Source organism: Corvus kubaryi, unplaced genomic scaffold, assembly GCF_017639235.1.
Source record: "Corvus kubaryi isolate FWS band 111438036 unplaced genomic scaffold, C.kubaryi_AGA036_p1.0 37300, whole genome shotgun sequence".
Classification (NCBI taxonomy): Eukaryota; Metazoa; Chordata; class Aves; order Passeriformes; family Corvidae; genus Corvus; species Corvus kubaryi.
This window is the reverse complement of record NW_024581093.1, coordinates 11,089,218-11,104,602: the sequence shown is the minus strand read 5'-3', so window position 1 is coordinate 11,104,602 and position 15,385 is coordinate 11,089,218.

The following is a 15,385-nucleotide window of genomic DNA, read 5'->3' as shown; positions in this document are numbered from 1 at the left end:
GATGACGGTGCAAGGCTAAATCACCATGGATATTCGATTGCATTCTGGCTCATGTAGCTGTAAGAGCATTACCAGGCAGCATTTTATCTAAGACGAGTGCTCTCTACAGTACTCACAACAAATCTCAACTTATTGCAACTCCAGTGATTAAATGTTTTACAGACCCTTGCAACATCAGAAGACTCTGTGCAATAGGCATGGCTGCTTTCAATATGATCTCATAGGGATCTGATTACCATTTTGGCTCTCTTCTCACAGCCATTCAAGTGGACCTTCAAGGAAGTGTAACCCTTTCACTTTCAGATTTTTTTAGTATGCAAAACACTTACTCAAGGGTAAAAGTCTTGAGTACAAAACCTATAACACCAGAGCCAAATAGCCAAACTGATCATATCTGAGCTGGTCTTGAGCACAATACAACAATAAATGAGGTTAAAGCAGCTATTCATGTTGTTTTGGAAAAATTCAGGTCCTAAACTGGAAATAAAAAGTCTTTCTGTGGCAGACGGTCTGGACTAAACACATTCCTCCTGAATTGGTTGTGGTTAAGTGTTTGACATATGTTCTTGTGTTGGCACCAATTATTTATAAAATTCTGTTTGAAAGGAGTAGCCAACATTACAGTTTGTGCATAATCTATTCACATCCAGTTGCTTAAAATGTAGTTCCTGAAGATTAACAGTGTGACCAAAGTTTTCATTCCCTTCCTTTTGGAGCAGGCACATTACAAATGCACATCAAAGAAAATGAGCTCTGTTCTGACTTACAGTCTAGGCATGTTCCTGACAAACCACATCTGATGAAGAGTCTTAAAGAAATAGCACAAGCAGCACTGCCGGCAGCAAAACAACAAAAGGGCTGGTCCCTTCCACCAATGAAGAGAGGCTGGTTAATCAAAGGATTTTGTGCCAGAGAGAGGGACCGTGCACTTTATGTTGAAGCAATACAGTTGAATGATACATATGCAATGACCTAGCTTGGCAGCATTTGAACAAATCATATTTAATTACATATCTTTTCCTCTCATGATATTCTTCTTAGTTCCACTGCAGCCTGGGAAATCACTAACAAATGTTCATTTTGAATGTCTCTGTTCTCCAGCCTTGGACTAATTATGCACATTCCTTCTGTCCTTGTAAGGACAGGGCAGCTCTTCATTTCAAACAATGAACGAAAACACGAAAAGCAAAACTTCCCTTCCCAGTATTCAAAACAACAGGAACGTGAGTTCTCAACCAAATCTGGTCTTTCCTCTTGTGGTGAGAGGCACCTTCTGACAAGGTATTCCTGGCCTCCTCCCAGGGTTATTGGCACTTTTCGTGTCTGTTATGGTGCTGAGGAAATCACCTTTGATTTCTTGATCAGAGTGAGCTCTGAGCCAAGCGTCCGCAAGAAATTGGGACAGCTCTGTTTTATGGCTGGCAATTTGCTATCATGGCCAAACCAAATAACATCTCTCATTGCACAATTCCTTTATCTACAGCACAGGAATGACCATGTTTTTCTAAATCCCTCTCAGTGACCTGTGAATAAAAACCAGAGCACATGCACTATCATTATCATTATTAGTGAGGTGATGCTGGAGGTCATGACAACCGTGGTGTGCAAAGTCACAGGTGAGAAACAAATAAGCTCTTTAAATAAAGTGTGTGTGTTCCTTCAAGCCACTGTAGTTTAGGCCCTGGGGCCCATATTTAACAGACTGCAATGAGACGTGGCTTGTTTTTTTACTGGGAGCAAAATGTTTATACAGGTTTGGTGAAAATGGCAAAGATTTTCACATATTCACGGGGAAAGCAGTAGTATTTCTTTAAGGGAAAAAAAAGAGCAAACTACAAGTTCCCCTGGTCTTGGCAAATCATGAGGCGTTTTTCATTTTGTAACATCAAAGTCGGCGCCTCTTCTTTGATGTCTTCGCATGCTGTTTAAGGTAAAGCATGAATGAAGAAATGTCAATCTGCAAGGTGTCCATGTAGTTTATGCTGAACACTGAAGAGGACTTGTAGATAAAAGGCAAACACAAGGTTTGATAATGAATGTCCAACAAGGAGGTATGCATATCTAAAAGGAAACACTCAGCTGGAGAACAGCTCTGCAAACCTCAAAACTCTGCTTAGCCTAAGTTTAAGAGATTAAGAAAAAGTGGATTTTTAAAAAAGTGTGGAACCAAGACAGGAATTCTGTAAAAATCCTTGTTGTTCTATAAGAAATGAATGTTCTTTCATTGGCTTTACTTAACAATAATAAATGTGCCACCAACTGTGCTTAATTTGACAATGTGTAATTTTGAGAAGATACAGAGTTAATACTAGGAAAAGCATCAGAGACAAAGTCTAAACCAGCACAGTGCATTTCAGAAGTTTATAGTAGCTGCTTTGTGGTCCCTAGAGTCTGAACACTGGCAAAAGTTGTATGCTGGGTCAAACAAAGGAAAGTGTCAATTATTTAACTCGGTTTGTTCCAAGGATCTAGAAACTCTGATGGAGTGGTAGTCACCTGGGGAGGCTGAGCAGTGTTGGGATGAAGGGAAAGGCACTTTCTAGACCCAAACCCCATAATTTTCAGGACCAGGACATCCAGTGATGTTACTAGAAACTTAGCTGCAGAAGAGGGTGTTTCTACTGTGTCTTCTAGCTGCTAGCACTGAATTTATGCTTCCTTTTCATTATTTCTGAAGCTGTAAAAAGTTGGTTTGGTGAACTGCGTGTGCTTTGCTTGATTTACTCGCAGAGCAAGTGCACCAGGCACACTGCCCTGGAAAAGGGAGCACCCACAGGGGCTGCGAGGGGAGCCCGGGCTCTGTGCCAGCCAGGCTTTTGCTTTGCTGAGACAGCTCTGCAGGGGTCAAGTCTGAAATACAGCAATGTCTTAATATTAGCATCTGTCTGCTGCAAACTGGACTGAGACTTAAAATAGTTTAGATTAACAAACAGGACATAGAAACCTTTCAATGGGTGCCTGTTGTAGTGGGGTATATCTAAATAAGGAATGTACATAGGTGAGTATTAACCCATATGACACTGAGTCTTGCCCATTAAGATCAGAAGTACCTGTCAGAACATAGAAACTACTGGATGTTTCATGTATGATAGTTAAGGAACAGATATCCACAGGAATTCAGGGAAATAAGAGGTAAAACTCCATAGCTTCAGTCAAGGCATTTACTCGGCTTTTCTTCTGTTAGTTGAGAGTAACCATGAGAAAACAGTATTTACTAGCACTTTGAATATGGGGGAGAGACAATCATAAACATGGAGTGACTTTTTCTGTTTAAGAACACATATCAGAGATGCCTAAAACTCTCTAGAAATTTTGTAGCCTTGGGATGATAACTTATAAAAAGGAAAATGAGGGTATAATGCATGGTAATATTGACACCTTATCTGTTTTCATTCTTACATGAGGGACGTCTTGTGAGAAGATAACAATATTATTAAAGAGAATGTCTGCATTTTCTCTGGAAAGCTATCTATCACTCCTAAGAATTATCTCTTGTATTTCTTGAATTTTTCATCCTCTCTATTCTACTTTAACAAAATAATGTGCATAGACAAAAAAAGAAAATCTGGATAAAAGGGGACCTTTACTTCCTTCCAGATCTCCTTGCCAGATTCAGACTATTTTGACTGAAGAGGATTAGGTGTGGAAGAGGCTCAGGGAAAGTCCAAAGTCAACACTGAGATATGTTTTTTCTCAGTTAAGGTGGGACAAAAGTGAACAGAGATCATCTGATTGTGAGTTCTCTGAGCTGGCTATAGTACCTGCTAACCTAGAGATCATGGATATATGCAAGTGAGATCTGGCTAATTTTAAGTCTCAACTGCTAAATAATTCCTCTAAACCTGGATATTTTTTTCATAGTTTTATTATCAACCTGTGGGTTTCATGTCCAATAAAGAAATGCCTTGGAAAGTTTAAGAATGCGAAAGCTTTCCTGCAGATGATGTGCAACTGCACTACCCTTTGGAGAGCTCTTGGAAAAATTCCTACTGAGTGCCATTGCACACAGATAGAGCCTCACTGAGCCAAAGCTTCAGGACCATGTTTTGGGGTTTGAACAGAACGTGGGAGCAAGAAAGAAGATCCTTGTGCAGCAGTGGTTACAGGAGCAGAACTAACACCAACCATCGTATAGGAACAGTAAAGCAGAGGGTGGCTTCTTCATTCTTGCATCAAGATCTCAAAAGGTCTGTAGTCACATCTCATACTCTCAGGTGTAGGGGCACAGGTACAGAATATGTTTTTGTAATAATCTGACTAATTAGGCCAAAGGGATAACCCATAGCAAGAGGAACAGCTGAAATAATGTGTCTGATCATAAGCTGGTGTGCAACATCTGAGACCTTCCAACTTAATGTCTAAAAGGAATGCCTGAGGTCTCTTGCTGCCATTCAAAACCTAGGCTTAATTTGAAGTGCAGTTGGACTGGATACTTCTAAAAAATAATGACAATACCTAAGAAAAGAGAGAGCAAAAATATTCCTAAGACATTGTCAAGGACTTCAGACATGTTCCTAGTGCAGTGAGGTGTTTCAATCCACACTCAAGTTCACCTTAGTTGCTCCAGAGCAGGTGCCAGGGAAGCTGTCACACAGTGAAATTCAGCCCAGCCTGTAGAACACCTCTGGGCTGCAGAGCACACTCAAGTCTATCCTGTCACAAAAGCCCTGAGCTGTAGCCAGACTGGGTTAAGAATGGTTTGATAGTCTGAATGCAACCCCACACCGCTCCTGGCATTGTGGGTATTTTCTTCACTGAGAGCCATGCTAGTATGCTGAAGGATTTGATCCACTATTCATAGAAACTCTCGATTCAGCAGACAAGTGTCAACCTTAGTATTGCATTTGCAGAAAAAAAATTTTAATTCAGATTTTTATTGTTGTTTTTCTAAAGAATTGCAGTTACATAGAACTGGAGTCTGAGACTGACACTATTTTGTCACAAGTACCTTTTTAGTCAAATTAAGCCCCATTCTTATATAGTCTTCATCTTTTTGGTTGAACAGTTACAAGGAACACTTACATTTACTTTGTCTAGTATATATCCAAATATTTACTGGGAAATATAACTTTTGAGAAGAGAGATTAGCTTTCAAACTCTGAGTCTTTAAAATGTCATCTCTGTGAAAGCTACTGACAGTCAGTAGGTGGAGAGTTACTATTGTCTGACAATGATATTCATGGGGAGCAACTTCAAAATGCAATGCAGAAGAAAAGAATTTCAGGACTCTCAAAAGACTTTGGAAGCAAGAAAGTTTTACCCCTCAACACTTGTGCAGGAGGAACTGTATTTGTTCTAGGAGGCTTAATCACCTCATTTTGTTATGATTCCCTCTCAGTTCAATTTCTTCAGACAAAGGGAATTGAAATAGGACTGGCAGGTAAGAGGTAATGTTGGCATTTGAATCTTTAAAAGATAGAAGAGCCAGTGGATTAATTAGTTCAAAGTATATCCTTCTGTCAGACTGCAGCATGCTTCAACAGGGTGCACACTGCTTCAGCCTACAGCAGGGGTGATGCTGATGAATTTTTTTGTATCTTGTATTCTGTAGTTGGGTCTAAAAGCCCTATTCAGCTTCAGTTGTGTGAGGCACTTCATACAAATCTTATGCAAAGATAATCCCTGCTTAGCAGAGCAGATCTGTTACGGAATCTGAGTTCTGTCATACTTGAGCTCTGCAGTTCAGGGCCGTTGTCACAGGAAGGCAGATGTCACTGCAATAGCAAAAAAAGTGGGGATCTTCTTAACATTTTCTGACACTAGAAGGTATGTGACAACCAAAGCCTCCCTTCTTCCCAATTTTGAAACTTTCCATCCCTTTAATCCCTTTTATGTAATTTTTTAATTTTTTAGCCTTAAGAGCTTTGATCTGTTTTGTCCCTGGAGAAGAGCCATGGTTTTGTTTTGTCCCTTCTCTAGTTCCTTTTGCTTGCATCACACTCTTCTGTCTTTATATCTCCTTCCTCGTTCAGCACAGTGTCGTGTGTTGTGCTTCCTGAACCTGCAACTTCCCTCCACGCTCAAAACCACGGCTGTTAACAGAGTGTACAATCTGTCCCCTTTCTGAGTTCCCTGAAACCTGCAGCAGCTCCAGTGCAGTTCCCTCCTGGGAACACTCAAACAGGAACCAGCTCCTGGCTCACCCATGTTTGTTTGCTGCTCTCCTTGGACAGCAGGGCTCCTTGGATCCACCTCTCTCTCCTGCAGGGCAGAAAACTCTGATAGCACTTAACAAGCAGTGACTGGTAACAATAAGAAGAGTCTTCAAAGAGTTATATTTACATGTAAAAAGACACGGGGACATTTATGTATACCAGATGGCCCAAAGCAGGTGGATATGGTAATGTAGCTATGGATTACTGCAATGCCAGAGGAGGAGAGTGATGTTGTTACTAAAACAGCACGTCAGGGTCCTAACCTGGGCTGAGCTGTGACTCCTGTTTTACTGGCACTGTACAAATGTATCATGTCAATCACTGACATGAGGAGATCACAATCTAAACAGACAAGATAATTACTGACTGCAGTGGATGCAGAAAGACTTTCAAAGGTCCTGCAGCCTGCCAGAGTCAGAGCTGGGACTCCTGCTCAAGGCGTCTTAATACAAACTGAGCCTCTTGGTCATTAGTCCTCGCTGCTGTTTTCTAAATTGACTGGTTTGTTTATTTGCCCTGGACCCTGTAGATCCCTTAGGCTGCAACCCCCAGCTCTTTCTGTAAACAAAGGGATCATTAGGAGCCAAGCACCTTAATCTTTTAAAGGCTCTGTGTATTCATTCTAAGAATCTTATTGTGGAAAAAAATGAAAAAAGAAGGTCTCCAAAAGGGGCTGATTTGTGGCAGCAGCGAAAGTACAAGGTGTTATGTTTATATCATGTGTCTAGGTGCAGCTGCAAGGTTTTTGTCACCCACTGCATTATCAAATGGACTGAGCTCATGGGATGCTGCAGGTTGTACTAATGCTCAGACTGAAACTATTCAGACTGAAGCTGTGGCATTCATGGGGTGAACTATGCCTGAAGAACATGAGAAATTTCAGACTCCACCTGAGTGCTTCTGTCTGAGATTACTCAAATGGTGAGTAAATGAAATATAAAAAGAGCTTTAGAGGGGATCCTGGGATAAACAGAACACTGAGGGCAGAGTGGGCAAGAGTTTCCGGAAAAGGAAGTCCTGCCCTTGACTGGCTACAGTTCAATGAGGTGTCAATAAGCATGTGCACATCAATACTTTGATTTTCAGAAAACCTTTTTGAACATTACACACAAAAGGCTATTGAAGAAACTGGATTGCAAAAATGTTAGTGGACAGGTTATTTTACTGAAAACTGGCTAAGATACAGGAAATAAAGGGCTGGGCTTAAAGGTCAGTTCTCCATTGCTGGAGACAGAATACTGGTCTAGGTGCACCACTGGCCTAGCTCAGTATTTCTTATGTTCTGGAATCAGTCACGGTCTCTTTTCCAGAATAAGTTTGAAAAGTGGCCATATGAATGTCTTCTGCATTACCTAGAAGCAACTGAGAGTATTCTCCTCTCTGTGTTTAGTCAGGAGGGATTTGCAAAGGAGTGGTATGTACATTATGCAGAACTACAGAGAGTCATCTTTGGGCCATCCTTGTTAGCCTAACTTAAAAACTTCTGAAGTAAATCCTAAATTCCAGCCCTGCAGGATCTGGATGTTGCTGTCTTGATCTTGGAGCACCTGGCAGCTAATTTACTTGTGGAGAGACAGTTCATTTTTACTGTTTCTGAATTTTGGTTTAAAACTGCATTAGACTGTGTAGCTTTTTACCACTATATTCCTTGTATGCCTTACTGAAGAAATAAGGGGCAAATGAGCTGTTGGAGACCCAAAAGGGATGATAGTAATTTTCAGTTTATTAGGAGGAGAAAATACATCTGGAGTGATCAAAGCTAAAAGCTTTGCCCTCTGGAGCCAAAGCAGCCCCTATGATGAGCAGGCATATTGTGGCACACCTGGAGGTGAGCCATGGGTCGGATGCCTGAGCCTTATATTTTAAATTTTCCATTTAGAGGAGGGGAGTAAAATTGAGAGCAAAGCCAAAGGAGGGGTAGGACCTGAAAGGAAATAGAGCAGTGATTAAAACAGACCAAAGGATCCCATCCCCAGCCAGCACAACTTTGCTGCTGGGTCTCACATGCTGCCACAAGTTTTCAAAACCAGCAACAACCTTGTCTCACTACAAAAGGAATAAAACAAACTTTAGCTCCTGCTCAGTGTTTCTCCTGGAACAAAAATTTTCAGTGTCAGTCAAGCTGGTTCTTTTCATTTGTAGAAGTAAGAATTTTCCAACATGTTATGGAAGCGGGGGAGCAGTGTAGAATCTCCTTTGTAATCTGAGGCACTGGGAACTGTAGTTTTAAGTATGTTAGTGTCCTAAAATGGGAGCCTGGAAGACAAACAGAGCAGGAGCACATGGTTTTGTGACCCCAAGGCAGCTGGAACTGTAAATGAAATGTATTACTTTAAGGAACCTTGAACCCCAAATGATCACTTGATATCACATCATATAAAGAATAAAGAGAAGAATATCCTAAATGACGTGACTAGACGAATGGGACATCCAGAGCTGTGACAAGAGTTCTCTGAAGTTATAAGAGACACGTAAATTAAAGATTTGAAATTGCAAAAAGTATTTGCGACCACAAAATGCCAGTGAAAGCAAAGATGAGAAGACAGCTTTATTTGTGAGAATTAGATGTCTTTGTGCTCTTGATGTATTTAACAGTTCTTATGTAAATACAAGCAGGGGAGGCATTCTGTGAGCCCTTAGTACAAAACCAGGATAATACCACATTCCTTGTAAAGGTGCATATGAGTGTCATTTAAGCTCCTTCAGGTCCAGCAGAGAAAAGTCTACAATAGTGGAGAAGAGTGATGGGATTAAAAAATAGCTGCTCATGTTCAGGATGATGAACCTCTAAGAGAATTGTCTTTTTCAATGGCTTAATTCCTTGAGGTGTGTCAAACCAGGCACCTGAGGTATATCCTGGAATGTGCTGGGGTAAGAGTCCAGAAGACGGACAGCTTTCTGTGGGCCTCAGATCTAATCAAAAAGGTGCTGTCAGGGAGGTTTGGGTTGGCAGGATGGACTGTCACACTGCACAGAGTCTGTGCTGTGTTGGAGTCTGTGTAACTCTTCATGGCTGTGCTTTGCTGTTCTGTGGAAGGTCAATGGCTGTGGATGGAGAGACCCCCAGAGCAATCAGGGCTTAGGAACCTCTAGACTGGAGGGAAAACCATGGCCACCACCCACTCCAGGTGTTTCTGCAAGAAGGAGGAGAGCTGAGAACTAAGTAAGTGACCATGGCAACAACTGGCTTGTTGCATACTGGAGGTACCACACCCCACAAGCTGATACTTATGTCTCATCACTGCCAGCAGCAGTTCTGGTTTGCTGCACTCTTTCTGACTGTCAGTGCCTGAAAGGAGACTGATGAGAGGTCTGTTCTGGTGTTTTTAATCCTTTGATTCTTTTTCTTTTTATGCTGTAAATGCCATATGAAAGAAAAGGGAATATCCATCCAACTTGAGGCTTCAAAACTGGGGGAGGCATTTGACTAATGTGTCATAATATAAGTTCCAGTTTAAGCCACAGAAGAAGCCTAAAATGAGGCCAGAGTGTTCAAAGAAAGCTTTGGAGATGTTTTTTTCTTTAGATGTGTTGTAACTTGACATTAAAGATGCTCCTAATTCTTGAAGTACAGTCAATGTAGACTTCCAAATCATTTGGCTCTTTTCATGCTGAATTACTGCCACATGAAGTGGAAACCAGTGAATAACTCTTTTCCCTTACTCTGCTCTTGTTAAGCCTCCCTCACCCCTCTTGCCTTGGTGTAAGGAACACAGAACTAAAGATTCATCAGGTCTAATGAAATCTTGCCCTTTACAGATCCAAATTCACCTCTTTTTTTCCCCTTCTCTCTGAAGCACTTCTTGGTAAAACAACTAAACTGAATTAGGTTCTATTTTAAAATGGTCTGCCGCTGACAGCCTCAGTTCTACAAGCAGTTGAAAATGGCTGGCAAACCTTTATACAAACAGCATGCAAAACATCACACAAAGCCCAGGGAAGAAATGGCTTTAGATGTAGGGATTATAAAAGAGTGAATACAATTTTAAGATAAAATACAAGTGATTAAGTTAATGATGGATAATTTCACCAGTTTGAAAACTATAATTAATAGGAATTAATTGTATATTTAGACATTTAGCATAGCTCCACTAAAAACACTACATCAAACATAATGGTATTGGAAGCCTATATAATGAAGAAATGATCCAGATGTTCATAAAAGCTTACAAAGCTTTAGAAAAAAAGGGGCTGCATGAAGAAGCTCTAATGATAAAAAGATGCCACTTGCTGTTCTGCTCTTCTTTTAAATACATCCTTTCTGAAATAATGATTATCATTTGCACTTTCATCTTAAGTGAAATAGCATATGGCTTTGGCTGATTAAAGCCCCCTCCTGGTATTAATCAGCATCTTAGTATCATGTTTCTAATGGAGGCAGCAGTTGCCCTGCTGATATTGTAAGCTTTTTAACAACATCTAAAGTCTGCGGATCACTGCTGCTGGCAAGAAATAGCTTTGAGCCTCCTATGTACAAGAGTATTGCAAAGATGTCACTTACAGGTGCAGTTTATATGAGCTCCTACAACACATTGTATTTTAAACATTTGCTGGAACTTAAAGTTTAATAATTGCCTTTAATAAGTAGTTTCCAGTTTTTAAAAGAAAATCAGAGAACTTTTGGGCCTGGTAACATTTGGTACATAGAGACATCTTGAAACCAGGGACCACATGCTGCAGGGAAGGGTTTGTGTGCTTTTGAGTGTCCATAAACCATGAAGTCTGTGTGCATGGCCACTGCTCTGAGCTGAGCCTAGCCCAGCAGCGATGCTCACAAGCTGACCTGACAGCTGTGGCACAGCCCATGCAGAAATGGCCACCTCCAAGGGCTAAGCTCAGCTGTAGATTTGTCACCTCATCAGGGGTTTCCAAGGCCAAGGGAGAGCCACAGGCAGAGCTGGGTGGGAGTGTAGTGGCTCACACAACCACCCTGGTGTGGCTCCTTGTTGGTGGAAGCCCCTGCTCCTACAACAGCAGGCTGAAGGGAGCACAGGGAGTCTCGACTGTGGGGTTTAAGGGAGATTGCACTGTTCTCTGATACAGAAATATGTGGAGATGGGGGTGGGGTTTGCTCGAGTTTGGCATCTCCCACAGGGACTGTGCAGGTCCCAGCTTGGCTATAAGGCAGGAGTGGAGCCCTGGGAGGCCCTCAGTGCAGAGTGCAGTCCCTACCACGCTTCCTGTGCCTGCTGGGGCTTGCTGTTTTTCTCTGGAGACTTGTTCTCATGTACCATTCAGATTTAACCAGGCCCTCCAATTTAGGTACCAGACTTGTTTTGTTTCTGCTGGATGGTAAACTAAACAAACAAGCACAAAACAGCTTTTGTGTTAACAAAAGAAGTTTAATAAATGTTATTGTTTCAGGGATTGTCAAGGGAGGAATGTCCTGGTAAGGCTGACAGGCCAGGCAGATCTTCAGCATCACTTTTGCTAAGCATGAGGCAGTTCTCAAGAGTTGTTATCTTGTGTATTGTAATGATAATAGTTTACAAATATGGACACTTTCCCAGATCTGGTTTTTCTGCTTTAGCACCTGGGAATCCTGCTGGACACTGCTTCCATTTGCTCTTTGATGTAGCTACCCTAGGGCATTGTGGATGCACAAAATCCACCCCTTTTCTCTCTGGATTGCTGTATTAGAAAAGTCTAGCATGCTTAAAGAAAAGTCTAGTGCTTAATTCCGTCTTACAAATAAATTTTAGCAAGGCAATATTATCACAACTCCTTTGTTATCACTTTCTCCTTCATAAGCTCCCATTTTTCTTTCCTCATCATGGTAAGATGTTCATCTAACAACTTCTTACATGCCTGGACAAATAGTCCCTGCTTTTTGTAAATAGCTGTCACTAAACTAATGTTTTATCCTTGTCTTTTGAAACTGCTGGGCTCTCTGGCTATCACCATGCACCGTGTTCCTGACAGTTATCTATCATGACTCACAGGAGAGTTGGATGTTTTGACTGTTGTGTTTCATTTATCTTACAGGTTTTTCGGGTAGCACATTCCAAAGGCCATGCTTGTCTGTTGCTTCTGTTCCACAGGTTAATTTGAAGTTTGAATCTTTGGCAGGTGTGTTTGAAGTTGAATTTTTTCAATTCTAAAAAAAAAAAGCAGTTGTTTTACTTACTTGCATTCTTGATTTTTGAAGTAATCTAATACTCTGATTTTTAATGTAACATTTTTGCACTCTCCATTTTGTTTTAGGATCAACTTTTATTAGAAATTGGTCTCTAGGATGTATTTCTTTTTCTGTCTCCCCAGCTGTGTTTTCTTGAATGAGAATATTTTTATGTCTTTATAAAAATTATTTGCCTTGTGATAATCATTGACCATCTAAATACTTCAAACTGTTAAAAACACTAGGGCATATGAACCATGCCTTGAATACATAGGGTAAATTAGGAAACAATTTAATCTCTTTTTCTCAGAACTGGTGGTGTGAGGGCCAGTTTACTCCACAGAAGAGCTCCTTTTTTGCACTTTTATGTCTTTTTATTTAGCTGTTTGCCATCTGTAACGTGTTTCTGTTCTATTTCTTTATTGGCTATTGATGAGGTCAAGATGGTGATTTGGCAGTGGCTGCTGACCACCTGTTCCTCAGCCCTTTGGCCCACATGGCTGCCACCCCCTCCCGCAGGGGTGCAGAGCCTGCCCCTGCCCGAGGTTCAGTTGTAATCGATTTCCTCACAAGCCACAAGGAAGCCCCTTCTGCCACTGCTCCATCTCACTGCCAGCAGCTGGCCTGAGGTCCCTCCAAGAGGATGTTCCAGAACAACCACTCTCAAAGGCCGCACAAATTTCCATCAGCCTTCCCATAAGTGACAGGAGAATCGACTTCCTGCTTTAAAAGAACCACTGGCATTGTGTTTCAGTTAGCAAGCAACCACACATGCCTCTCTGCAAAATTTCCTCTTTGATCTTTGCAGTTGCCTTCATTTTTCTTCCCCACTAATTTGGCATCACTGGGTTACAAGAGGAGAACATGGAGCTGCCACTGGCTGCGCATCTCAGGATGTGAGCAGCAGCAACTGCCCCATGGAGTGGGGTCTGCATCTGAGAAATGGAAAATGGGGACCACATTTCTCCCAGCTTTCTGGAAGAGAACCATAGTAGTGGCACCACCACTGAGTTTCTAGCAGCTGCATGCATTTTCTGCCGGTGGGAATTATACTCTGGGGACAGAAAACATAATTGTCTTGTCATTTCCTTTCCCTCCCCCCTCTTAATGAGAAAGTACTGTTCTTAGTGATTTTATAGTGACATCTACAAACTTACTTAGGAAGCATTACCACACTGTGCTAAGAGCTGTCAAAGGAGCAGGGTGTGTTTCTTTCAGTGTCACATATTTGCTTACAAGTCTGCAATTCAACTGCTGAATTCCACGTAGAGCTGCTTCTACAGAGGAGGCAGAGCTGAAACTCAAGCTTCATGCACGTTGTTGTCCAGGTACTTAGTAGCTCCTTTCTGAATACTTCTAACTCCTGTTTTTATATTTTTCTGATATCAGGAATAAACTCGAGGAAGTAAATGTGCCTAATAGTAGAATATGTGCTTGCAGAGAGTTTCAACTTTGGCCAATCTTTGTTTACCTGGGGGCTTGAAGGCGGCTGTTTACCACCTGAATCTCTGAATGTGTCAGCTGAAGCCTCCAGGATCAAAAAGGGCAGAAAGACTGCACATTTGCAGTAGTGAAATGGAAGGGGTTTACTTTAAACTGCATTTGCCTGTGGTAATGTCTGCTCTTCACATTTCTTTTTGATTCCTCATAATTTCTTCAGATTCACAAATGTTTGACTAATAATATACACAATTGTCCTGTCAGTCTTAGTGCAGAGCCTGCATAGCTATAAATTGCATGACATGACAATTATCATGCAATTTGGGGGTTGTGGGAGCTGTAAACATTAGAATAATCTGATTTAAATACTCAGTGCTCCAACAAATTAGGCATGATTACAGTGAGTTGAGTTGTCCCTTGAATGCAAATGCAGCTTCATCCAACTCCAACAGCAATTCCATAAAAGTACACAGAGAGAGCATGTGACTCATAAAGTGTTTTTAAAAAGGAAAATGTTGTATATATCAAGGAACACAAAATAAAACCTAGGGGGAAATATAAATATACTTTGTGATGCTTATCTCAGGGATAATTGTTTAGATTTTTACATCTGGAACAGCTAGCATTTCAAAAGCGAAATATTTGATTTATACAGTTTATTTTATTTATATTAGGCGTTCTCCACGTGTCTAAAATTTATTCCTTTGCTCTGGACCTGCATCACTTGCACCCTTATCTAGGACACTGAAGCTGTGGTGCCACACAGGCCTTGCATGGCCCTGTGCACCAGGCAGGAGCTCGGTGTGAGTCACTCTCTGTGCTTTTCTGGGCTGATGTTCATCACCTGGAGTCCTGCAGTGTTTAAGAGCTCTAATTGAGGCTTGGTAACCCCAGATCTAGCTCAAAGTAAGAACAAAAAGCCAGTCCACTTGCCAAAATCTGCCATTCTAAGAAAAGAAAAAGCAGAGGGAAGGGGAAAGGCAGGGAATAAAGAGAAGGAATGACAGCATTGATCTGTGCAACTGTGCACACCACTGCACATTGTGTTTAGCTGTCTCCTTCCCAGAGGAGGAAGGCTGTGCAGGGATATCTTTACCCAGGCTGGCTCAGTTTTGCAATGGGATAGTTGGCTCAAAACTGAGGGCATATGAAGGATTAAATTCCCACTTGTGTTTCAGAAATAAAAGTGCCTGTGGGTAACTAGGAGTGCCTGTCTAGAGATGAGGGAGAAGCACAGATGAAGTGTTTTAAACATCCAAATTCTACCCTCTCAGTTTTTAAATTGTTGTGTGTTGGAATCCTACAGATTAATGCTGAGGACTTCCCGAAGCAGTGATGCACCACGGGTTGTTCACAAAATGCCAGGAAGAGCTCTGTGCTGTGGCTGACAGCTGAACCCCAGGAGCACAAGAATGGTGTACCTTGTCATCCTGGTAGAGAGGGGACATCACCCTGAACACTATAAAGGTAGAGCTGAGAGGGGGAAAGCCCAGGGCACTACTGTAGATGGTAAAGAGCTGCCAATGGAAATCAGAATAGTTCCCAAGATACCCATTTCCCTCCCTATGTGCACACAGCGATGAGACTTTCCTCCCTCTCCCCACCTCCTTTAAAACACTCTGGCTGTGATGGACAGGCCTAGAAGTGGGGCTGCACATTTCCCTCTGCAGCT